The 27,369-nt window shown below is 42.5% G+C and overlaps 1 protein-coding gene across 1 annotated transcript in view; it reads right to left on the bottom strand.

Moving 5' to 3' along the window:
* Window positions 1-21,106, bottom strand: part of Arhgap24 (Rho GTPase activating protein 24) — a 400,247-nt gene extending 379,141 nt beyond the window's left edge. The window contains exon 1 of the mRNA XM_029477119.1: window positions 20,637-21,106. The gene's annotated coding sequence lies outside the window, so the exon portion shown is untranslated. The remainder of the gene's footprint in view (window positions 1-20,636) is intronic.
* Window positions 21,107-27,369: the final 6,263 nt, after the last annotated feature.

Genomic DNA, 27,369 nt, shown 5'->3' with positions numbered 1-27,369 from the left:
CTACCAAGTCAAAATGAGATTCAAACCTCCCTAGTGTAAAGACTAGCATTAAATGGCCAACTTCCACTACACAAACAGAATAATGCAATAGGTATAGACCAGAGCTAGGACAGGCTCACCCTACTGTTTCCCTCTATCCAAGCAAAGTGCTTTCTGCACTGGCCATGTTAGATAGCACTGGATTCTAAACATGATAGAAAGGAGTCCAGTTCACCTGTCTGGTAACGTCTGGTTATAAAGAATGCTTTGCTATGCTTAACTGTAACCAACCTTAGGTCATTCTTCCTTCCCTACATCTTGTGCCCTCTTCTTCCTTGGGCCCTTACTCAATCATATGACCAAGAAGAAAAGAAGGAAGTGGTGAGGGGCTGGGTATGACTGGAGTATATAAGTCATGTCCTTCAGAAAAACAGAAGGCCTGGCAGCTTGCAGGGTTATTTTTGGCTTAGGTCATTTCTTATCAGGGGACTTTAGTGAGGTTTTAACTTGTATTCACTTATAGAAACTTGGAAGAAGGCTTGTTTTCAGTTCATTTATTTCCTGTATGAGACATAAATTAATATTAAAGATATTAAGCCAGTAAAAATAATACAATAATATATCCTTACTCTTTAAATGATATTTCCCAAGGCTGAGGGTGTAGTTCACATCTAGCATGGGTGAACACCTAGGTTCATTTCCCAGCACTACACACACACACACATGCACACAAGACACATAGACACACATACACACACCACGCCATACTCACTGCCATATACATACACATACATACACATTCACCACACCACAGTCACCCTCATACACACACCACTACACTCACACATACATAACACACACACCACACCACACTCATACACACATGCCACAATCACACATGAACACAGACAGATACCATACCACACTCATACACACACACACACACACGCACACATACACACATCACAGTCACACACACAATGCACATGTATACACATAACAATCACATACACACACATGCATACACCACACATATACACACATACACATACCATACCACACTTACCACCACATACATACACAAACATACACATACACCACTCCACACTCTCATACACACACACCACCACACTCACCCTCACAACACACACCACACTCACACTCACATACCACAATCACACATGAACACAGACACATACTACACCACACATACATACACACACGCTGGCACACACACACACACACACACGCATGCATACATACACACGCCACAGTCACCCATACACACACACACATGTACATGCACTTGTAAACACATCACAAGAACTCACACACACATTGACACATACCAGGGAGGGTACTGTTTTGACTTCATCATGACCTGGGAAACTAAGGCATCTATTCCAACCTATTTGTAAGGTCTAACTGGCTTTCCTCTTTACTGAGCACAGACAGTTTAATACACATGTATCCAATGGTCTAGAATATGTAAGAATACAGGATCCAAAGTAAGGCTGGATCCACAGGGAACTCAGAAGTGCCAGAATCTGGGAATGCCTTATAGACACCACTCATCTCCCATCCACTTAAACTCTATAATAGTCACATAATACAAGACGTTGATTTTCTTGGTTATTAATTTCCAGAAGGAAAAATTGAGGTCTACAGTGACCAGGCACCCTACTGAGGAGGCATGAGGTGGGGGAGCCTGCACCATGAGTCTCCCATGCCGAGCCTGCTGTCCACTGGAAGCATATAACCCAATTTCCCAGAGGCCAAAGAACTTACTGAGCCAAGCGTTGAATGAAGCTCCACTCAGAAAAACTGTAAAAATGCCACACTCTTAATGAAAATGAAACAAGATTTCCTTGAGTACCAGAAAGAGAGTGAAATTTCCATATCTAATTCTGCCTCAAGATACCTGGTTTGAAAGCTGAGGCTGGCTAGGAAGGGTTAGTGGGAGCTTGGAGGTACCTCTGCCTTTCAGGGTGGGTGAACCAACAGGTGACTCGGGATGATCAGATGTTGTTTGTTAGGGGTCTGTTTCGTTTTGTGCTTGCTTTTTTTGGTACTTGTTTTGCTCTTTTATCAAATGTCTGCGAAACCTTCCTGTAAAGACAGAGGGTAAAACGGCAGAAAGCATCCCCCCTTGTACCTTGAGATAAAATCAGCTCAAGAATCCTATGTTCAGACACATCGGGAATGTAACCACGTCACAGCTTACAATTCCCACCTCCCAGCCTGAGTTGGTTTAGTTCTTGCTGTTGACCTAAGAGGAAGCAACGAGGACGTGAAAATGGAAACGTTGGGGTGTGACCCTGACCAATGACACTGAGAGGTGAGCGGAGGGGTGACACTACTGCCTGTAGGAGCTTTAAGCCAATCTTTGAAAAAATGTCCTTTTTAAAATGTAGGTTGAACTTTTCAAGCAGGGAGCTACGCATTGTCTATAACAGTTTACACCTTCTGTGTAGTAGTAGGCAGGTTTCTCGTCCAAATTCTACAATAGCCTGGATCCACAGGAGAAATATTGGGTCTGGCTTTTGTGAGTCCAGGAAGTCAAGCAAAACAGTCTATTGAAAGGAAGCTTTGGTTAGTAGGTGACACACGTCAAGGTGGTGATGTTCCCTGTGATGGTCTCTGTCACCAAGGCTTTTCCATGAGAATAACTTTGGAAAATAAGAATTTGCTTTAATAGTCTAAGAAAAGGAAAAATATATGAAGGCAAAATAAAATACTTTGGTCTAAGTATAAATATTATACTCCATTTAGTAAACATTGGGACTAAATTTAAGAAAATCAGTAAATACACTGTAGGAAAAAAATGAAATATGTTATTTTATGAATAGGCACACATAAAACGCAGATTTTGGTTTCTTTTTTAAAAAAAAATTACATTTATTTAGTGTGCACATGTGTGTGTACACGTGTATGTATATGTTTGTGTGTGTGGGGGGGGTCTGTACACATGCATGCACGCACGCACATATGTAGAGACCAGAGGACGACCTTCAGAAGTCAGATATCTCCTTTCCCCATGTGGGTCCTGGGGAATCGAACTCTGGTTATTAGTCTCGGCAGCTTGGCAGCAAGCTTCTTTAACCACTGAGCCATCTTGCCAGCCCCAGGTCTTGGTTTCTGGATACCAACATTTAATAAAAGAAACTTAGCTATTTGGGGAAAATAGTTGATTCAGGACTGAGTTCAAAGAAAGGTAAGAAGAAAGTGGAATATTTCATGGTGGCAGAAAGTAAGGTGTGTTCTAAAAATGATGGGGACATAAGGAGAGGACCCACATGGGGTCCCTAGTCAGCAAATGCAGACAATCTGAGGAACACGTTGGACACCAAGTGTGATTTATACATGTGGTAGATGGCAGAGGGTGATGACCCTGGTGACCGTTCAGCAAACAGGAGTCTAGCAAACAATCCAGGCAAGCACACTGCAGGAACACAGAATTCAGGGATGCAACAACAATAAAGCTGATCATGTTGGAATTAAAGATGAGCTCCAATGATTAGAATAGGTTAATTGGGAAGTTCCAGATCTTAGAAGTTAGGCTGAGCTCCTTCTACTTGCAAATATATGACAGAAAGACCTCTGTTGTTTTTGCTATTGCTTTTTACAGGGAATATGATTTCTCTTCCATTCCCACAGTGATATTTGCTAGAGTCCGGTCACTCTCTTCTTTTACTTAAACACACACACACACAGTTTTGGGAAACAAAAATGCTCATCTCCCAGTAAAGCTTTCTTATTACAAAAAGGGAAATGAACGACTTTTGACTGGGAGAGACAGACCACAATTGCGGAACTGCACTTACCATGCCTAGACAAGCACTAACCAAGCGCACTTCCCTTATGCTGCTGAGAAGTGTAGGGCACTGTGGTACTCTCAAGAACCAACTGGAACTTAAGTATGAGAAAACCAATGCAAGAGACTTCTCCACAATAACTGGGAGCACTCTCCACAATAACTGGGAGCACTCTCCACAATAACTGGAAAAACTCTTCACAATAACTGGGAACACCCTCCACAATGACTGGGAGCACCCTCCACAATAACTGGGAGCACCCTCCACAATGACTGGGAACACCCTCCACAATAACTGGGAGCACTCTCCACAATAACTGGGAGCACCCTCCACAATGACTGGAAGCACCCTCCACAATGACTGGGAGCATTCTTCATCAGTGTCCAGACCTTGAAAAACAAAACAGTAAGAAGCCTTGGGAAGAAATACACAGATATGACCAGAAAATACAACATGGAATTCTTGTTAGTAACTCACCTAGGAAAAAAAGACATTGGCAGAATAAGGGATGAGATTTGGATGACAACTATAAAGCAGTTAAGAGTATCATCTCAATGTTAACTGCTTTTGATAACATCTAGAAATGTTTATATGGGTAAAAATTTAACATGTTTTTTCTTATATTACTTCAAAATGTTAAAAAGTACAATGTAAATTTTAAAACATAAAGTGGTATTTAAAGGGGAAATGAAAAATAACTGGTATTTGGGCTGGAGAGATGGCTCAGTGATTAAAAGCACTGGCTGCTCTTCCAGAGGACCCGGAGTCAATTCTCAGCACGTACATGGCAGCTCACAACTGTCTGTAACTCAAGTTCCATTGGATCCAATACCCTCACACTGACATATGTGCAGGCCAAACATCCAATGTACATGCAAATAAATAAATTAATAAATAAATAAATAATTTAAAATAATTGATATACTGAGAAATGCTTTGAGCTACTTTATCTCACTTAAAATTATACCCATTTTAGAAAATACTTAAATAACCTGTTACCTTTCATAAATATGGAAGAATTTTCTAATTAGAGGGCTCCTACGTATCCATACCAGCAGTAATATTGCTAGTTCAGCTTCTGTATTACTGTACACTTCCATGGGGGTTTTCTGAGGGTAGTAGGAGAAAAGAGGCCAATTACAATTATTCAGTAGGCCATTCAAGCAGTTTGGGACAATTTTAAAATGGCATACTAGGTCCATGGTTTCAGAGGTCCCAAAAAGGAATAAAATTTACATCCAGTGCAATACATCCCAGAAATGATCATCTTACAAAACGATATAAATAGATAGATAGATAGATAGATAGATAGATAGATAGATAGATAGATAGATAGATAGATAGATAGATAGATAGATAGATAGATACCAGGACTATTGCAACTAGAAGGACTGAGGGGAACTCACAGGAAACTAATATAATGCCTCAGAGTAACAAAAAGAGGAAGTAATAAAAAGAGAAAGGAAGACGGCAAAAGGCTGCAGGAAACAACACCCTGACCTTCGAATGGGAGGGACCACTGCTTTGAAGGAGGACAGAAGCAAGTGAGTGGTGGCTGCAGTCCCTCTCACAGCTGTCACCTGCTCAGCCCAGTGCCAACTCATTAGCATTCAAAGCAGCTGACACTTGTAGGGGAACTTGAGGCTATTTCTATAATACAGTGTCTCAGATACCCACAAGCAGCAGAAGACATCACCGGACAAAAGCCTGGGTCTTTTGGCTGAGTGTACTCTGACCATAGCCTTCCTTGTCCGAGAAATGAGTATAGATTACAGACAAATGAAATGATTATTTCCAGACCCCAGGGGTCTAGTTCACACTACACATCTTTCAGGACCCTGAGCAGAGTCTACTCCACAGTACGTGTCTTTCAGGACCCTGAGCAGAGTTGCTGTGGATTCCACATAACTACTTTGGATATGAACAGCCAGTCTCATGAGTGACTTCTAGATGACATCTACTCTTACACAGGGCTTAGCAGACTTATTAATCACAAGTCACAGAACAGCAAGAACCTATTACCTCCAAAAGATGCCAGTCTCCATTACTCATTTTGTAGACACAATTTCTAAAAAGCCACCAAAGAAACTGACAAAACAAAACCCAAAGAAACTGACAAAACAAAACTTATTTTCTCGGCATTTACTTTAAATGGAAGAACTTATTATACTGTCCACCGATTAGCTGAAAAACTGTTATAATCTAAAACTAGTCATTATAAGATGCTATCAATCAAAAAAAACTTTCTAGGAAAGCTTTATTGTATGTAATATGTTGCAAGATATTTAGTCACAGTTTTGAAGAGCACAAAGCAAGATAGTAAGATAATTGGTTATCCTAGAATACAAGGTTTTATACTAATTTTTATAAGTACCTTTCACAGGAGTCAATCTCACTTGCATAATGTGGAAGGGCTAAACTCAACAAATCTATTAATAAAAGGAAAATTGGAATTCACAGAAAGCAGGTTTTTCAGAGTGAATACATAGAAATAGAGAGACCTGAGAGTGTTTAAATTGAACTGCTTGGTTTCTGGGCACAATTTATTAATATAGCATACAATTTTCAAAGCTTTTAAAATGTCATGCAAAGCTCTGTCTTCAGCGGTGGGGGAGAAAACTTTTTCAAATAAGCTGTCAGAATCTAATTAGTGATCATTTACTGCAAACCAAAAGAAATTGTCATATTTGTAGATCTGTAGATGTACATGAGAATTGGGGAGGCAGCTCAATAGTTAAAAGGATAGGGTCCTAGTTGGATTCCCAGAACCCACCACTCCTACATGGTGAAGATGCCAGGCATAGATAGACTATCTGTAAACACAAAGGCGGGAAAGATTGGCTACTTCGGTGAACAGAGACCCTTCGTTAAGCAAGAAGAAGATGCAAACCAACATCCAACGTCGTTCTTTGATCACATGCGCATCATGCTTAGTTCCAGTGGGAACAGGTACCACCCACCCATGAACAACTTCCCCCAAACTGCCAGGTAAGTGCCTCTTGGTCAAGTTTGTCCAAGCAGTGCTCAGCAGCAAAAACACCAGAGCGCAGCTCGAGTAGGTGGTGCATGTCCGACTACATTCTAAAGAGAATCAGAGGGAGATGCAGCAAAGTAAAGAAGCTACCAGCCCAAGGAGAACGCCTGTCACTCTGATTTCAATGGAAAGCTGAAATGCAGGGAAACATTTCCCCTGATGCCTTGGGGCTGGATCCCCAGAAAATGCCTTTGCCCATCCCCAAGTCTGTAAACACTGCTGGTGACGATTTGAGACTCAGCACTAGTATCAGGGATCAGTCTGTGATTTCTCAGGCAGTCACTAGCTCAGTACTCAACAGCTTTGACAAACAGCATCTCCAACTGTAATTCAGCAGACCCCAGACTCATGCAAAGGACCACCAGCAATTCCATCCCATTCCACCTTAATAGGAGACGTTTATTCATCCTCTCCTCCCTGCGGCTCCTCTCCATTCCCACCCTCTCCAGGCTGATGGTAATATGACCTTTATTTTAGCATTTAGCATTAATAATACATTGCATAAATGATCCTACACCCTAATTGCTTGGCATTTCCACAAAACAGTCCAATTAATTTTATTTTACCTAATGGCTGTTTCTAAGAGAATAAGAAAAAAATCTTTGTTGCAACAAACGGACAGAGAACAGCAGTAAGAAAGACACTCTTGTTATTGCTATGCATTTGGTCTGGAGATTATTTGCCTAATACATAAATATTAACCCGCAGGAACACCTAACATCCTATTCCTGCTTGAAATCCCCAAGTCAGAGCCCCAGCTGAGACACCATTGAGCCATGAGCAAACATCTGGGGAAGTCCAAACATTTAGTACCCTCTGCTGTCTTGAGAAATAGAAGTCACCCCATGCTTCCTTCAGCCACCCATCCTCCACCTCGGGCTCTGTCTGCCCAGGTTTTCAGCACAGCATGCTGGAGCCCCAAAGGCACAGGTGTCTCACCTTGCTGAGATGAAGCCTGTCGCCTGCAGCTGAGCCATGCACTGCCCGCCTGACGGGCTCTGTCTGCCTTGCCCTTTTTGTGAAAGGAATCCCTCGGAGTCTTCAAGCCCCAGGCTCATGTCAGGGAAGCTAAGGATACCGCCTGGAATGTTCCTCAAATCAAACAGCAGAGGATGAGACCACAGATATCGAATAAAAGCCACACACAGAGTCTCTATGTATCTAGGATTCACACAGCAGACCCCAGGAGCTGAATTCTCTACCCTCCTCCATTCTTCTGACTCGGGAGATATTTGACTGGCCAAGAGCAGGACTTATACACATGATTATTTTTATTCTTGCATTTTGTGTGGAAGCTCTGGTGTGTTCACCTCAGGAGTATTTATTTTCCAGAATATGAAGGGTATAAGATGTGAGGGCAATGTATAATTATTGTGCAGTTAAGATTTACCTTTATAAAAATATATAGTGTGTTAAGAACAATTTATGTGAGGTAATTTGACAAAACTGATACTATTACAAAGAATATTGAAGAAATTATAACCTAATCTAGAAAATATTAAGCTGTATCTTGATATTAATATAGTACATTCTTAGTTTCTGCACAGTTATACTAAGCTTGGTTAAAAAGGTTGTCAAAGATATTAGAGGAGTGTAATATTCCAGCACCTAAGATATGTAATAAATTTGTATACCTTCTATAAAAATGTAAAATTAATATTCTAAGTTTTACTGATCTTTTAAAAATTAGACTTATACTTCTTATTTCACAAATGCATAAAGTCATTATGTACACTAAAACTCTTTTAAAAGCCATACCTTTAGATATATAATATAAAACTATCAGTTGTCAAATAACTTAGCACCCAAGCTTAGTTCCCAGAATCCATGTCAGCTCACAACTGCCTGAAATTCTAGTTCCAAAGGATACAACACACTTTCCTAGTCTCCTACACCCAAATGTACACATGCAACACACAGACACATACACACACACAAACACACAGAGAGAGAGAGAGAGAGAGAGAGAGACAGAGAGACAGAGAGACAGAGAGACAGAGAGACAGAGAGACAGAGACAGAGACAGAGACAGAGAGACAGAGAGAGAGAGAGAGTAAAAAATAATAAACCATTTTTTTTTAAAATAGAAAACAGTGCTGGCAACACAGCTCAGTGTTTGCCCTGTTGTGTAAGGCCCTGGGTTCAATCCTCACTACTCAAAATAAAAGCATAATTTTCAAACAATTGTAAAGCTAGATAGATATGATTCCCATTGAGGGAGGGAGGGAGGGAGAGGGAGGCAGGTAAGGAAGGAAAAACACTTGATCCCTAGACTTGTGGGGCTGGGTGACAGAGGTTTTGGTAAGAGCCAGGTGTCACCTGTCTTGATGAGCGTCTACGATGGATTAGACAAGGACTCAGGGACATAGGAAGTCACCTGATTCTTTGTGCCATTCAGTGTCACAGCAGATGTCTTTCATTACTGACACCTGGATGTCCCACCAGTCCACTTCTTTTAACTCTCTCAGAGAATCCCAGGAGAGAAAGGCCCTGAGGAATAAGCCAAGCACCAACACTGGACTTAACTCTGTTTGTTTCCTGAACGTCTGACCTAGGACACATCACGTTGTTCCAGATCTACCTTCCTTACTAGGAAATTTGAAGTGAGGTGATCTCTGAAGAAACTTTTATTCTGAAGTTCATCAGCTCACAGAGAAGTGTGACGTGTGACTTTTAATTTGTAGTGACGCTACCCTGCAGGTTAACACAGATGAACAGAATTTATCCAGCAGACTTTCCATGTTTAGTTCTGTAATTCCCACATCCTCATCTAATCTATGATCTCATCAATGTGTAGGCAAAGAGCATTTCCATTTCCATGCTGTGCCCCTTTCTCTTCTCCTGGGGAGGTGGTTAGCCTCAGACACCCCACTGTGCTCTCCCTCTACTTTGCTGGGCTGCAGTTCAACACCTTTATACCCACAGTGTCTGAGAATAAAATTAGTCCTCCAAAAATTATGCTAATTAGCAAACAAAAGGAAAGTACAAGAGAAAAAAGAATATAGGTAAACAAACTTGAGATGTAGGTGATCCAAGCTGGCCTACCACCTACAACTGACTCTGGAGAAGACACAAGTTGCTAACTGTTCTGTTGAATGGGTACTGTTCTTGGCCCACTGGGTCCAGCCTGCACAAGCCACAGTGTGGAAGGCTAGAGAGTGGAGGGAAGGAGGGAAGGAGGGAAGTTCTCTTGTTACTTAGCGCTCTGTAGAGAGCTGTCAAGCAAGTGGTATTTCTAACCACAGTGAGGAAAAATCAAAGCATGTTATGTTTTAATCACAGCATTGATCTGCACACATGGAACGCCCGCTTGCACTGGATCAAAACCTCTGCAAATAGGTGCATCAAAAATACCGCTTTCATCAAGAAAGTAGTTACTCCTCAAAGGGACTATTCCTAGCATGTCTTCAAGTTATATTTGATCGCTGAACTAAGAGAGCCAAGATTTTTTCCCTGCTTGCCTTACTGCATAGTCAAAATATAGTGTGGAGAACTGGAGACTGGTCTCCCTCAGGCATCATAAACACCAGTCACCAGTCGCCAGTCGCCGTCCAAGAATAGATGTCGGTTGCATTTGTACTGCAGAAATGGTGCAAAGTAAATGATATGGTCTCCGGTTCCCCAAATGATTTAATTTGATTTGAAGCTGAAAACTCTTCTGACTGACTCGGTTTCTCAATGGGAATGGGTTTCTTTACTCCTGAGCCTAAGGCATCAGTACCTCAGCACAACCCTTATGACAAGCAACCCCCAATCATTCACGGGAGTGGCATCCCTCATCCCTCCAGACCCCCAGCTGAGGAAAACAAGCCCCTCCAATAATGATGGCCATCCAAGAAAGGTCCTGCTACCATCATAGTGTAATATACAACTATTCAGGGACTTACTCCCCAGTGAAACCATCAGATGCCCACATTTTCCAGTCCTGCCAAATTCACACAGTCACATTCCCACCAAATGGTAGAACACACCACCATTTGGCAACAGACGTTCTCAGGCAAAAGCCACCCAAAAGAGTCTCTACTCTGACTCCCTTTACTGAGGAGAAAAAGCCCAGAGAAACTAGAAGCTCAGGCTGAATTGGCAGAAGCCGGCGAATGCTGCGAGTCAGAATCACACCAACAACCCCTCACCCTTCTCCCAGGCCCTCCTAGCTTTACCACAGCCAGGAAACGTGAAATCGAATACCTCAGGAAACATGTCTGAGGCATCTGTTTAAATATGAAATGTAGCCTTTGGTAAGCTCTACAAATGGGTCCCTCCAGAAAAGTCTGTTGTTAAATACATATCACACACCATTAAGTTCTAGTTTTTAATAAAATTAGCCATTGCCTCTTGTAAAGCTGCTTTAAAAAGAATTATTTCTTCTTCTTCTTCTTCTTCTTCTTCTTCTTCTTCTTCTTCTTCTTCTTCTTCTTCTTCTTCTTCTTCTTCTTCTTCCTTCTTCTTCTTCTTCTTCTTCTTCTTCTTCTTCTTCCTTCTTCTTCTTCTTCTTCTTCTTCTTCTTCTTCTTCTTCTTCTTCTTCTTCTTCTTCTTCTTCTTCTTCTTCTTTTTCTCCTCCTCCTCCTTCTCCTCTCTCGAATGCTCACTCGTTCACACACACACTTCTCTCTCTCTTTTTCTTTTTCTTTTTCATTTTCATTTTCTTTAACATGGTCTATATACCTCAGGCTGCCCTACGTAGATGAGGCTGACCTTGGACTTCTGATCCTCCCATTTCTATGTCCCAAGCACTGATACCACACTGCAATCTATGCAATGCTTTGTGTATTGTAAGCAAGCATGCTACCAATTCAACTACACCCCGGCCCCAAGATAATTGTTTGAATGGAAAGAAGGGAAAGCAGGATATTCTTTACATCTCAAAGTAAAAGAGCACACACACAAAAGGAGGAAATACAGTATTACATGTTCTCTCTCTGAATTAACTACATATAATACACATAGTCAATACATCCACTGTTTTTATTGAGAGGAAAAGTTCCCTTTGATATGTAAATTTACATAATATCCACATTATCAAAATACTTTCTATACATCAGAATCATTGCCATGTTAGGATTGCCAACTTCCCTGTCTACATCAACTTTTCAGAATAAATATTTCTGCCTGGGGAGATGGCTCTGTGGGTGAATTGCTCACAGTGGAACCATGAGAACCTGACTGAGTCTCTAGCACCCATGGAAAAGATAGAGGTGGGTGTGAGCCCAGATCTCTTGAGGAGAGAACCCCAGGGTTCGCCAGCCAGCTAGGCTATCTGAATTGTCCAACTCAAGGTCCAAGGAGAAATAAAAATGTGGAGAGTGAGAGAGAAACATGGCCAGTGTTAAACTCCAGCACTGAGGTCACACATGAGCTGTCACTGGGAAAGATGCTTTTAAACACATTCTTTCAGGATTATCAAACAAAGCCCCAAAGTGCACTTTTTTTTCATGTCTACACAGTGTCAAAAGTACATACAACTGAAACAAAATCCATGAAATGTATTTTACTTTTAAAAACATATAATGAATCCCGATCTTTTATACCAGTTCTGTTCTGTCTCATTCTATTCCCTCTTAGAAAAAGAAAAAGAAAAAAAAAAGACATGCTAGTCGGAAATCACTAGTTAGGGAACTGGAGAGAGCTCAGCAGGTAGGAGCACCTACCTGCTGCTGTAGTGGAAGACACAGGTTTATTTCTCAGTGCCCACACGGCAGTTCACAGTGTACCAGGGGACCTGATGCTCTCTTTTAGACTCTGCAGGCACTGTGCACAGATGGTACACACACATATATTCAAGATAAATGAAAACTTTTTTTGAAAATCACCATTTTTATATTACAATTTAATCTTACAATTTGAAAAAAAACTATTGATCAGGCCTCTCACCATTCATTATTTAATGATAACTGTGGATTTCTATTGATGTTTGCCAGGGAGACATTTTACGGGCATTGTTCCCTTTATAAACCAAAGGAACTATGAGAAACGGTACTATGTCGCAGGCATCAATAAGGACCTGTATTTACAAACAGTAGTTCAAAACGGTGAGTGCAACCTGCCCATGGCCACCAGGCTTAACCACGTGAGAAAGGAGTCTAACTCCAGAGCACAGAAGACAGGCTTACTTGCTTAGTATGAGATAATTCACTTTGAGTCCTGGAACCACAAGGTAGTGACTGTGTGATTTGCCACAAGTTACTCAGCGTCTCTGAACTTCTGTTTTCTCAGCTCTAACAGAGGTAAGGTCTGTCTGGAGCTGTAGTAACCTATGGCAAATGCTGAGTGTAACCTCGGGCGTCCATACTTAGTAGGCAGTGACTGGGTCCTTATCTACCACGTTGTATATTAAATCTTTACCTTTTTCTTCTTTTATTTTCAGTTGTAATCCCAAAAGAAAAGATTCTTTTCGCCACTCTGCCATTTCTGTTGAGCTTCTCTCTCCTAGTCCTAGAACTGGAAGTCCCCCTTCTTATCACACTCCCCTTCTGCTCTCTGTCCTCCAGGGGCACTTGTCCTTGCATGTGGGGTAATAAATGTAGATGATTGGATCTCCATGAAATAGATACTCCGACTGACCTTTCACCAGGAACAACTCTCTGGTCGGTAGGATTCACTCAGTTGTTGATCTGATGGGTTCTTAAAGGAGAATTTTAATAGTGGCAGGCCAGCCCAGGGGTCACCTCTCACCAGCCTAGGAATGCCATCATCTAAGGGACTCCCAAGAGTACTCACTATACTCCATGCCAGCCATTTGGAGTCACCATTAGAGCAAGCCTATGGAGCACAGAGGTCATGGTTCTAAAGGTCACTGATGAAAGTCACCAGGAGGAAAGGCATACATTGGAAATGGAAGTGTTTGGGTATTCGTGCAAATACCATTTCTTACTTCTCTGTATACAGCACAAGTGCCTTCGAATTAGATGCAGTATAATCATTTCTAGAACTGTTACTTCTGGTTACTTCTGGGGTGGTTTGAATATGCTTGGCCCAGGGAGTGACACAATTAGGAGATGTGGCCATGTAGGAGGAAATGTGTCACTGTGGGCGTGGCTTTAAGACCCTCTTACTTGCTGCCTGGAGGCCAGTCTTCTCCTGTCTGCTTTTGGATGAAGATGTAGAACTCTCAGCATCTCCAGTTGCATCTCTGCCTGAATTTGCCGTGTTCCTGCCTTGATGATAGTGGACTGAACCTCTGGACCTGTAAGCCAGCCCTAATTAAATGTTGTCTTTATAAGAGTTGCCTTGGTCACGGTGTCTGTTCACAGCAGTAAGACCCTAACTAAGACAACTTCTGTGAACAGAAATAACATCTGTAAAATGTTTCGGGGAATATTTAAAAAGAACCACCAAGTTCCTATGCTGCATCCAGCTACGCTCTGCCCACCAACTCTCCGGTGGGGCCAGAGCTCTCTAGTTCCCTTCACTGCCATGCCAGCCCTACCCAGTGACCATCCACCCCTCGGTCAGCTGCTATAACCAGCCTCCACAACACCCAACAACCCGGTAGAAACAAAACTCTAGAAGCTTATAATTAACAAGTCAGATTATGTATCAATAAATTCTCAATTCACAAGATGCCCACACAATAATTTCAGAGCCAATTGATAATGATACAAGCTGCCCACCTAGATCAAAAGTTATTCCAATTATTCTATCCCTGTATGATATTCATGACTACCTGTGGCTATTTAAATCCATGTGGGATTGGGATCTGCTTCCTGTCTGTCTGCCTCCATCTTGGCTTCTCCTCACTAGAGATGCTATCTGTCTCTGCACCTCTTCACTCTGCCTCCCTTTTCTGTGTCCAATCACAGGCTTCCTGCTACCCTAATATTTTAATGTAATTGGACAGGGAAGATCCTACCACAGTAAAACCGATGGCATGTCTGATACTCAGCAAGTACCTAATTCATTAGAGCAATGACCATTGACAGATTTGTAGACAGAAAAAGAAGTCATGATGATTCACAGGTTAATTTCCTCTGTGGTGAACCTGAATACCCTGTTTTCTGAAGCTTCAGCCCAGGATTCAGGAAGCCGCCATAACCAATCATAGCCCCATGAGTCTGCACTCAATAAGAAACATTTGCTTTGCAGACAAAGATTTTTCTTTTCAACTTCTCCAAGACACCCCAAGGGAATTCTTCTATACATTCATGATGCGCACATTGACAAGAACACTCATGTTTGGTCATAACTATCTACTTTCAAAGTTCCCAAGAGTCAGTTCTCCTTCCATGATCTTTAGGAAATGTAACATTCGGTGACAAGAACATCCTCTGGGAGGAAGTAAAGAAAACAGACCTAAAATATTTCAGGTAACTATATTTAATGACCTGGAAAATACTGAATCTAAAATACTTAAAAGTTACACAATAGAATTTTATAAAGATTTAGCTAAAATGTCAAAAGAGCTAGACAGTACAAAATAAATTCAACCAATTTCCACAGTGGGAAATTAACTTGTTAAAGGTGTCTGAGTTGCAGGTGCATTGAATGAATGCTAAAACTTTGCAGGCCAAGTCTTCAGAAAGCCCACACTGAGTTATAGCTAAGCATCAGATTCAGTTTCTCATCTTCCAGAATTACGAGATAAAAGGAGATTTATGGTGATTTCTTTGTCATTCTTCTATTACCCAACGCAAAACAAGCTATCCAATAGAAACTGCTCTAAAGTCTTAGGCTGAATTTAACACATGAAAATTCTTGCACAAAAGGATTAAACTATGTAATGTGGAGTATAAAAGATTTGAGGATGCAGCCCATGTTCTTATCCTGACTCTTGGTTTTAAAACAGACAACACCATATTAAAGAACTGTTTTGTAAAGGCCTGCTATCAGAGAGGTGCCAGTGTGAAGACAGTGGGCAAGTTTCTACTAACTTTCATATAGAGGGCAGACTTGACATTTTTAAACAAATAAGCAGTTGGAGTATGATCAATTAAACATCAGTGCATGTTTTTCCAATATTACCAGAGATGCTGAAGAAGTGATGCATCGGAGGTCTCTGATTTGTAGTTTGCACAACTGGGCGAAATATTGTGCACATACTGGCAGGGGGACCAGAGACAAAGGTAACATTGCTTTGAAGATAAAATGAGCCCATTTGTGTTTTAGATCGAATAGAGTGTAATCTCTTCTCTGTATAACAGTCAGCAGAAATAGCAGGAGACAGGGGGGTGGGGGGGGCAGAGGTTTTCAGGAAGAAACTTTGGGTTGGCTTTAGTGCTCAAATGAGATGAAAAGAAAATCGATATAATGAAGAGTCAGAGACATGAAAGGAAGTCACCTCCATGTAGCCTCTTCTGTGCCCACTCTGTTTCCTCCTTTAATTAGATCTGACTAGCCTCCAGCATTCTCACTCGAGATAATTATTAAGTAGCCAAAATTGGTATTTTAATTTTGTTTGATTAATTAAGACGATTGCCCATCCCACGGGTAGCATATCCAAGTTTAACTTCATCATTAGTCATCACAGTTAAATCCAGACCTCCCTCTGGGATGGGATAGAGCACAGATTTTACAGTATGCTACACAAATAATTGTTCAAAAATGTATTCATCGAAACAGTTTCTATTATCTTTAAATGCAGGAATAATTGTGATTTCTTTTAAACAATGACTTTTTTTTTTTACCATAGCTTTTGGCTTATTTTTGCTTTAGAATTGCAAAGGTGCACTATTTTGTATATCGCAGAGATTAAACAGGCATGTGTGGGCTGGTCTAGAGAGTGAATTGTCTTTTGTAGTACTGCTGCATAAAGAAAATAAATGCTGGGTCCAAATGCGTATTCTTCAACAGACTGTTGGTTTACATCTCTTGGCATGAAGTGGAGGCCATCAATATGTTATTCACAGACCACTTGGCTTGCTTAGTCATTAAGAAAGCATTATGTACTAAAGTCAGGATGCTGGATTGGTTACTTGGCTCCCTCCTCTTAGTACTTGTACACTGAGGGACTCATAATAGCTAGGAATAAAGAGAGATGGAATAAAATAAATCATACTGGGCAATGTGCAGTATGCCACCCTATAAGGTGAACAACAAACATGAGTGGCCTTGTACTAGGATTCTATATCCTTGGCTATAGTCTCTGGGCTTCTTAATTACACTGTGATAGTCCCATAATGATAGAATTACATAATGAACTATTTCTCAGAAGAGTCCCCGTCATCAGTTGACACACAACTATCATTATTTAAAATATAATCAGATTACATGGGGGTAGACAAGATGGAGTTGTTAATTCTTCCTGCATGGAATTGTTCCCCCTACCACCACCACCACCAAGGAAATTTTCTTTAAAATTGGCAGTCAAGGATCTAAAGTAAACCTCTAGGGAACCATTCCAGAAGAATAAACCCACAAACAAGACATCAGAAATGTGAACAGGAAGGATCCACCCTGCGGAAAAGGAAACTGAAAGGAAAAAGCTTTTAGAAGCTGGGCTGAAAAGTTAGCCACCCTGGAAGCAAAGGCCTATAATCCAGTTATGTCAGAGTCAGGAAGATCACAAGTTCAAGACCAGCCTTGGCAATGTAGCAAGATCTTTTTGAAACAAACCAAATGAAAGACAAAACACAATGTGTGTGTGTGTCTGTGTGTGTGTCTGTGTGTCTGTGTGTGTGTGTCTGTGTGTGTATCTCTGTGTGTGTGTGTGTATCTGTGTGTGTGTGTCTGTGTGTGTGTGTCTGTGTGTGTCTGTGTATGTATGTGTGTCTGTGTGTGTGTATCTGTGTGTGTCTGTCTGTGTCTGTGTGTGTCTCTGTGTGTGTCTGTGTGTGTATCTGTGTGTGTGTGTGTGTCTGTGTGTGTGTGTGTCTCACTGGTGGAATTGTATATGTTGAAAGGCTTAGTTGCAATCCCAGTACTGCACACAATGAGATGAAGAGTTTGAAGTTAATACTGTCTCTCATTAGGCTCCAAAGACTGCAGAACAAGGGATTTGCATATCAATTTTTTGTTTTATAAAGATTCACTGTAGGCCGTGGTGGCACATGCCTTTTTAATCCCCCAGTACGAGGGGTAGGCACATGGATCTCTGTTAGTTCTGAGGCCAACCTGGTCTACTAAGTGAGTTCAGGGATAGCCAGAGCTATACCGAGAAACCATGCCTGAACCTCCCCCCTCGCCCCCCCTCCCACACACAAAGAACAACCCAGATTCATTGTAATGTCATTTTATTGAAGCTAGGTGCTACTTCAAAGGACACATGAGCACAACATCTCTGAAAAATGATTATTCTTTGAGTCTTCTTCACCATGATCCAGTTTCTTCCAGGTGTGCAGAACCCAATAGAACCTGGTAAATCTTTAGACCCAGAGTATAGATGAGCCCCTGTCCAATTCAACATGAAGCTCAGTACTGGCTTCATGCAACTCTGTCTGTTTACAACTGTATTCTACGATGTCTTTCTCTATCTGGGACAAATCTGAGTCCTTTCACCATGGCTTTAGGAGTAAACATGCATCATTTTATTGAAAATAAAAATCTCTCTCTCTCTTCTCTCTCTCTCTCACTCACTCACTCACTCTCCTGTGCAATGTGATTAGAGCCTAATAAAGGCTTAAGAGTCTGCAAACCCTCCCTCTCCTCTCTCCTCTGCATCCATATGTGACAAGTTGTGTAGCAGAATCTTCCTCCTGGGATCCAGGCTAAGACTCCACTCACCTGCCCAGATTAGTTTTACAAAACATTCACCCTCAATAAAAATAATCAAGATGGGCCAGAAAGAAGCAATCAGCCGAACACATGTTGAATTAAAGGGAAACTCATCCCTTCACCTTTAACCAGAAAATACCAGAGGGAACGGATTCCAGGTAACAGAGAGCACCACAGCCCTGCTCATAGAACAGGAAACTAACCGTACATAGCCAAGATTTCACAGCACCACTGCCTGTGTGCACCTAGAGAAGCCAACCAGGATGCTAGAAGCCGGAAAGAAAACTCTCCTCAGTGGGCCAGTAGGCCACAGCGGGGGCTCTTATGGGCACTGTTGGTAAACACCACTTAGATTCTGGCCCAGACAGCAAAGTAATCTCACAGTACACAGCTGCTCATTCCCACCCACCGACTGCCCCGCCCCTCCCCCGCCACCGCCCCCACCTTCCACCCAGGAGAGTTCAGGATTACATGGGAAATGAATCCACCATCCAGGACAGCTCTCAGAGTTTTGGCAGCTATTATCTGAATCAAATGCTGAGGCAAATTTCACTGGAGATATAAGCCAAAACTAGTTTACACTATATTCTTGTCTGGAAAGAAACATTGCTATTTATTTCTACAGTGGTTTTTCAATTTGTTCTGAAAAACTTTATTTTGTCCCACTTACTACTAGGTTAGAAAGATTATTGGATAGCAACCACCCTTGTGTTAAATCCAAAGCCCTCAGATGCTGAAATAAAAATGATGATAGCAATGTGGTTGAAAGTCAAGGAGTCTGGGTTTCTCCTACAGAGAGAATTACAACCCCCCATATCCTGCTAGCTGTACATTACTTCCATGTACCTCGAAACCTCAGCCTGTTCCCTATTCCTTTGAAAAGATCTGCTACCAAAAACACACATTCTCCTCTGTGTGATAAGATGTTATTTCTTTTACAGTTATGTTTTGATGGCTTTGCCTTCCACCATGTCTAAGGCAAAATCTCTGACAACTCCATAAAGGCTCTAGAGAGCAGATACTGATGTGTTTTCTGGAGGGTAGGCACTCAGGAAAAATGAAAAGGTGGTTATGATTAAGTTCTCTTGGAAGGTGAAGTATTCCCAGAGAAGATGAAGTAAGTACTGGGGAATTTAGAGGGAGACTGAGAACCCACGAGCCTCGGGTACCTTTGTATTTGCTTCCTAGTGATTCTGTATGTTTTATGATGCCCAGTTCAATACCAACATCACTTCTTGACCTTAAGGGCTAGTTTTGAGCTCTAATTAGAGTCAGGGAACGAACGGATTGAATCTGCCTACCCATCTATCTCGGCAATCCTGTATAGCTTTTAAATACCACTGCACATGTCCCCAGGTTCTAATCAGTTTCTTATTTAGTAGTAGACCCAAGAAGACAAAACTTTATACTTATGAGTAAGCAAAGCTTTTACACTTTGTATATTTCAGGCACCTCGCCTGACTTTCTCATTTCCTTTTTGAAGACTGGGATGAAACAGTGATGTTTTGGAAGTTAAGCAGGACTAATCTGTCATATGGTGAGTAAAGGGACAAAAACAAACCCACTAGGGAGAGACTTACTCAAATGAGTCGGAGCAGATTACAGTGGAGCAGGAGCTGGGTCACTGGCCCATATTAGACAACCTAGCATCTCAAAGGCATTCCGCCTAAGAAGCTCTCTTTGAGGACTTACCCAAGGAATACTGCTGAAGTTACCTTTAATGAGAATGTACTGCCTGCTTCTCTTCAAGAAGTCTAAACCCATCTGTGTGTCTTAAAATCCACCGAAGATTACCACTTTCCGGTACAATAGTAACACAATATATACTGAAATCTACCTCCACACACCAGTTGTCTAGGCAACTCTGAAACTAGCTAGAACATCAGCAGATGAAAGGAGAAGGTAGAGGGCGGGAGTAGAGACTGTATCAATTGCATTTGTTTTGTAAGTCAGAACACAAGATGCCTGCTTGTTGTGTTTTACACGCAAGCGAGTGCTCGCGCGTGCGAGCACACACACACACACTGAACCAGTATGGGTCCCAGCTTCGCTCCTGGCTCACAGCAGTTACCTCCCTATAGCCTGAAGCTGCTACTCACCCACCCTCCTGGTGGTTCCTCCCCCCAAGCCCCAGCTCCACAGCAACAGTCAAATCACCTACCCTGCCAGGGATGCCGGACCTACAAGGGATGGCTGGTGGCTGCTCCGATGTCCAGGCTCCTAGGATTGGCCTAAAGATGAGTTCCAGTCGGCAGGGTGCCCTTTACTTCCCAGGGAGAGCGCAGAACCCCATTCGCCGGGCCTGCGCGCTGCTCTCAGAGGAAGCCCGGCAGCCCCAGAGCCACAGCTGCATGGAAAGTTGGGGGGACTCCCCCAGCAGTCGCTGTCTCGCTCTAGTTCTGTCCCCTCTGCAGCCTGGGCGGCCCCGCGGCCCCGTGATTCCCTTCCGAGTCCCACCGGCTTTCTCTCACCCGGGCTGAATTGCCACATGCACTTGAGAAATCCTAGCAGTTGCGCAAAGAGTCAAGAAGTTAGAAAGAGTGATTGTGTGTGAATGTGTAAATATACAGTACAAGAGGCTGGAACAACTGAGTGGGGCCAGCCCGCAGACGCAGCCGGGTTTCGGGTTTCAGTTGGCAGCTGGCGGCTTCAGAGGACCCAAGCAGCACTGGTGGGGTGGCTGGAGCCCCGCCCTGCACGCCAGCCTCACCTCCAGAGCAATGCTGGGCGGGCGCCCCATCAGACACCACTGCCTGGGCCCTCTGCAGTTGGCTGCATTCATTTCAGCCCAAATGCAGCATGAGGGCATGCTGGTCACAGATCTGTGGCTATGGGTGAGGGAATGTAAGGAACCCAAAGCCCCGACTCTTGTGTTCCTTCACCAAGCCTCACACACTGGTTATGCGCACTGCCACCGTCTCTGCCAAATCTTATTTCTCCAGCTTAAGCTTTATTCCTAAAAACGTATTTAGATGAGTGTGCTCTAGTCAGGCATTTCGAGAGATGTTAAGTGTAATAAACGGTCTAGACATGCTTTTAGAGTTCTCAGAATCATACCCAAGGACAGAGCAAGGTGGCAAATATATTTCTGATATAGACTCCCCCAGCCCCCAGACCTCCCCACCCCCACCCACTGAGAGCTTCCTGTTCTAGGTGTTTGGCACTCTCAGGTTGACTAAAGCCTGGTGTTTAGATTTTGTCCTTTGGGATGTCCAGGCACATGCTCAGGCTGATGAGCATACAAGCCTGGATGGGCACGAATAGGTATTTTGCTTTTGTTGCCTTCAGGTTTCAGGGGCAGGGGATGGGGTGCGGGGTAGGGATGAGTCTGCTCCAACCCAGGCTGAGGTCCCACTAGAAAATTGATTTTTCTGGCAGGAGACACCTCAGCCCTTTAATGAATGAAATTAAGTTCTGTGGGGGGTGGGGGTGTGTGTGGAAATAAACTCTTTTGCCTGATCCTTTAAAATGTGTGTGGAATCCCTAGCCAGAAGCCATGTGGCCTGTGTTTCTAATTGGTGGGATAGATGACCTTCATCGACTCACAAGGCCTTGCATTTGTAATGGTGGACTGTTAACACTGTCAAGTGACAGCCCGTGGGCAGTTCTAAATGAGAACTGCAAAACAATGAGATTAACCAAAATGAAATCTGCACACATTCCATGCCCTGAGAGCCCCTGGAAGACAAGTGTCAGTAGGTATGATTCAAGACTGTGACATTTCAAAAAGGCAAGACTGCTATTATGTTGGGAGCCTACTTTCTGGTTATAACAAATGTTACCACAGCAATTCAGACCCAAGGTGACACAAATTAAACTCAGGGAGGCTGCCCGGCAGATCCCAGGCTAAGAGATTAAGATACATCCCATCCTTGTGTCCAAGGCCTTTGGCCTTCACACCTCTGTCTCCATCGTTTCCACTGACACCATCTCACCAGCCAGTGTGATGTATGGGGTTCTTAGGCTAGAGAGAACACAGAAAGAGAAAGGGGAGGGTTGTCATGGAGACGGCAGATGAGGTGAAGGAAAAGTTCCATCTGCTAAGAAGGACCACAGACCCTTCTACAGCCAAGTACACTAGTGTATAACTAACAACGCTGGGACTGCACTGAAGCCTGTTGGGATTTAGGTAGAAATCTGTGACTAGGGAATGTAACACTTGCTGCTTACTGGATTCTGACTGCACCACTGTCCCGCTGAGGGTTAAGTATGTTTGGGACACAGCTTTCCTATGCCCAGTAACAACTTTAAAGAAGAGATAAATCCTGGAACCAGCGGGCAGACGTTTGATTCTCACCAGAAGTGGTGGCTTCTGGGAAGTGATGTCTCTCCTTCAGCTCTGGGGAGTCTGCAGAGGGTGTGGTCAAAGGGTCACTTGAAGTAAATGTGTCAAGTTAACTTTAATTCTGAGGTTGAAGCATAACTCTGCAAACCCTAGAACTAATTCAGAGGGACAAACAAACTTTTAGGAATCCAGAGTCCTAGGCACCTACTGAAGAGAGTCTAGGAAAAGAAAGCAAGCTATGGAAGGCAGGTAGGCCTTGAGGCACGCAGTCCATCCGTGGAGGACATGGAACACCTTCAGGACCAGAAGTTCTCCAGAGACTAGAAAACAATTAGGAAGAAGACAAAGGAAAGAAGATAACGGCCTCACATCTGAACAACTTGTCTGGGTGTCAAGGACAGAAACATCACCCAACCAGAAAGTCCCCTGGACACTGCTCCCGTTAGGCCAGGCTGCATTAGGAATCTAGTGAAGGGGAACAGGATAGCATTTGTAAACTCCACTGGTCCAATGTTTCCCCATATGACTTGTTTCTATTAAACAAGTATGGAATGAAAATGTAATTTATTGGGATTTCCTCATTTAAAATAAAAATGCCTTCTCATTAGATTCCTTACCAGATTCCTTGAAACCCTTAGCATAGAGTTAGTCATTGTCCTGCCACCCAATTGTTCATTAATATCAGAGACTAGGCTCTTTAATTATGTTTTCATTGGGGAAAACATAAATTCCTAAGAGGGCAAAACACACAGTAACAAAACAGAACAGTCAAGACTTGCCAAACTCCTTGCATTTCCTACTGGCTCTTGCCAACAGAGCAGAATTTGTGTGGGTGCTGCATGCACAGAGTTCGGGTTTCAGAACCAAGAGTGAGGCCTGCCTTAGAAACGGGGCTGTTTCTCAGAGCCTGCTTTTGCTTTTGTTTGTTTGTTTGCTTGCTTGCTTGTTTGTTTTATTTCCCATAGGAAGTTCCATCTAACACAGTCCAGTCTTAGCCAAGTACACTAGTATATAACTGACAATGGGACTGCCCCATGGGGTGGTGAAGGGGAAGGTTTTTATTGTAGATATGAGAGAGAATAGCCAGAGGCAACTAGAAGAGTCCAGAACAGAGAGAGACAAAAAGTAGACTGAACATGACCAGCATATGGGTCATGGGCAGAGCTACCTGTGAGAGAGGGGAGAACAGCAGGGGAGAGAAAGCACAGTGAGGGGAATAGGAGCAGAGCACAGTGAGAGCAAAAGAGGGGGAGGGGAGGGGAGGGGAAGGGAGAGACAGGAAGAGAGAATAGCAGGGCTATAAGGAGAGTGAGTGGCTGCCAGGGAGGAAGCCTGTGAGCTGGAGGGAGTTTAGGGTTTGTGGCAGGTAAGAAGGGCTAGGATGCCAGCATGGACTTTGAAATGTCTAACAGGTCCTAGGGATACCATGGGAGCCTGGCAGCCGGCCTGAGCTTTGATATGCTAATAGTCACTACAGGTAGCCATCTGTTCCTTCTGCTAGTGTGGAGGGAAGTGACTCCTTTTGGTAGAGGGAAACTCAGGCTTCACAAGTTCCTGAGGAAGGCTGGCTTTTATCTTAGGGCCTAAAATCCACCCATAGTTGCCCAGGCTGCACTCACTTCTGGATGTACAAACTGCCTCTTGGAGTTTGGAAAAATTGGAGTTTCCTTTGGACCTAACAGTGGAAAGACACTGAGAGAGGTTGTGCCTACACCCTCTGTCAGACAACATTGTCACATGAGTCAGGGGTACCATTGGCTCAATGGGCAGAAGCAATCCAACTACATTTCTGGTAGAAATATATTAATGAAGACAAGGAGCAAAAAGAGCACAGGAGGAAGATCTGCAGAATCCTTCCTGCTCAGCTACTCCATCTAGGATCAGCTATCAGTCGGGTCTGCTATCAATCACATTTGACATCGGTCAGATAGGATATTAATCACATTGAATATCAGTTAGATTGGATATCATTCATATTGAACATCAGTCTGATCGGCTATAGCCAATGGCTTAAAGAAAAGAGTTCATTATCATTTGGAACCTGAAAGTGGCCCAGTGTCAGCCCCTGGCACACACTTAGGAACTGATATAACTCTGGTGTCAGAACAAGTCATATTCTACCCTCCCATACCACCAGAGTAAGCAGGACAAGACATCCACAATGAAATGTATATCTACACTTAATCTAATGAAGAGTTAGTTCAATCCTTGGAATTTAGAAGATATGGAGCTTCAGAAAAGAAAGAATAAAAGATGCCTATGACTTCCACATTTACATGTAAATATGGTTGTATTGTCTAATTTTTTGTAAAACTCTGTAGTATATGCCTAGCTTGTATAGTGGTCTGGGTGATGTTGTAAACCAAGAAGGGTCTTTTTTGCCTCTGCTCCAATGCTGTTTCCAATTCCCAATTCCAGTTAAGGGCTGGAGAGATGACTTAGTGGTTAAGAACGCCGACTGCTCTTCCAGAGGTCCTAAGTTCAATTCCCAGCAACTACTTGGTGGCTCACAACCATCAGTAATGGGGTTTGATGCCCTCTTCTGGTGTGTCTGAGAACAGCTTCGGTGTACGCATATACATTAAATAAATAAATAAATAAATAAATAAATAAATAAATAAATAATGAAAACTGTTGTCTTTGATGCTTCTTAATCCTAGATTCAGAACTGGAAAGATGGCTCAGCAGTTAGGAGCACTTGCTGCTCTTCCAGAGGACGAGAGTCTGCCTTGCAGCAGCCACGCCCAGCAGCTCACTACCACCTGTGATTCCAGCTCTGGGGCATCCAAAGCCTGGGATGTTTCCAAAGCATACACATGTGTCATACATGTACACATGGGTGTAATAACAGCACTCATGTAACAAATAAAGAAACCTAGTTTCAAAAAGTCACCAGATTCTGTTAAAGAAACCCTCCCTCCCTCCCTTCCAGGATCAGCATGCTCCTTTTAGTTGGTTTCCCTGACAGTTCTACTTTATACTTGTAGTTTGTTTCTAAATAACTTATTATTCTAGAGTTTCTCTGTATTTATTCAATCACAAAGTCTCTAAAACAGACTTTATTCCTATCTTAGCTTTACATAGTCTCTATTCTGCTCTTACCAATGAACAAAGGAATATGTAAATAAACATGTACACTTGTGTGCACACACACACACACACACATACAGAAGAAATGCATGCACACACACATACATAATGACCCCCATTAAGCAGCCACCCTTGGATTATTCTTTCTGTGTTTTTCTTTTTAAAACAAGCTTATTAATTTGATTGAATTTATTTTTCGTTTCGCTGCAAGGTGTTAGTTTTAAGATCTGAAATGTAATACTCAGGTTTTAGGAGCTGATTTTTCAAGTTCCTGGATTATCTAAACACACCCACATACATAAGTACACACACCATGCACATACATACACACCCATAAAGTCAAACAGATCCCCAGACATGTGTCTTTCCTCTGATGGGCTCAGCAGTGGGTTCAAGACTGAGCACATTCAATGCTGTTTCGCTTGAGCATACTCTAATGCCTGAAAGCTGTCCAGGCAACCCTCAGCCTCCCTCTTTTTTTAATCATATTTTAAGCTTCATAAACAATGAATATGCTTTCAGCTTCCAGTTTTCGTTTCTTGTCCCTTGTATTGTCTGCTTTATCCATTAGATCATCTGAAAATGAGTGAGAAGAATGCTCCTGGTGCATTCATGGAGTCAAGACAGAAGTGCAGGCTCCGCATGCTAAGGACTCAGATGCTGGCCAGAATGGGTTGAATACTTGACCCAGTGTTGGTTCCTGGGCCTCAGCTATGAATGAGACTTGGGGCCAAAGTCATTGCTTTAAGTTCTATAAACCTAAGCAAACTGTCAAGGGGCAACTTGACTGACTGTTATAAACTACAGACATAACTATCAATTAAACAAAGTGCTTTTTAAGGGGAGCTAAATAAGAATTGTAAATGGACCAGTGTAACTCATTCAAATACGTAAGTAAAGGAAATAATAAAATGATGGAAACAGCCCTTGTAATTGTAAAACTGCCTTCCCATAATGAAGTTTTTTTTCTTGTAGCAAACCTGTGGAAAAGACTATGATTATTATTTGCATTTTGCAAAAGAAAGGACAGTGCATTGTATTGTCCTTTCTCGTGTAAGCTGCTAAAGGTCGAGATAACTCTTAGGCTAAGGCTCTCCATGGCCAGTTCTAGATTGCTTTCACTAATGTGACAGGGGCAATATCTTCTTATGCAAAGGACAGCAGAATATCCCTTTCCTATATCACTTGAGTTACCCAAGTACTTAACAACTATTACTCTCTTATGAAGAGGAGCATAGTGTGCACACCCAGACCAAGGTTAAACCTTATTGAAGGTACTATTGTGAATGGCCTACCCTATCCAAACTCCTATTCAAGTTCTGCACAAATAGCAAAGGTGACTGTTTTCCATTTCCTCTGTTAGCGGGGCTAATGAACAATGAATTGGTCAAAGACCAGCCAGAAATATCAGTAAGTGGAACAGTAGTGGTTTGGATAATTCAGGAACTTGAAAAATTAGCCCTTAAAAACTGATTATTACATTTCAAATCTTAAAACTAACTCCTTGCAGTGGAACTAA

The sequence above is a fragment of the Mus caroli genome, chromosome 5, assembly GCF_900094665.2.
Source record: "Mus caroli chromosome 5, CAROLI_EIJ_v1.1, whole genome shotgun sequence".
NCBI classification, from domain to species: Eukaryota; Metazoa; Chordata; class Mammalia; order Rodentia; family Muridae; genus Mus; species Mus caroli.
The sequence above is the reverse complement of the archived record's forward strand: the minus strand, read 5'-3'. Positions and strand labels throughout refer to the sequence as shown.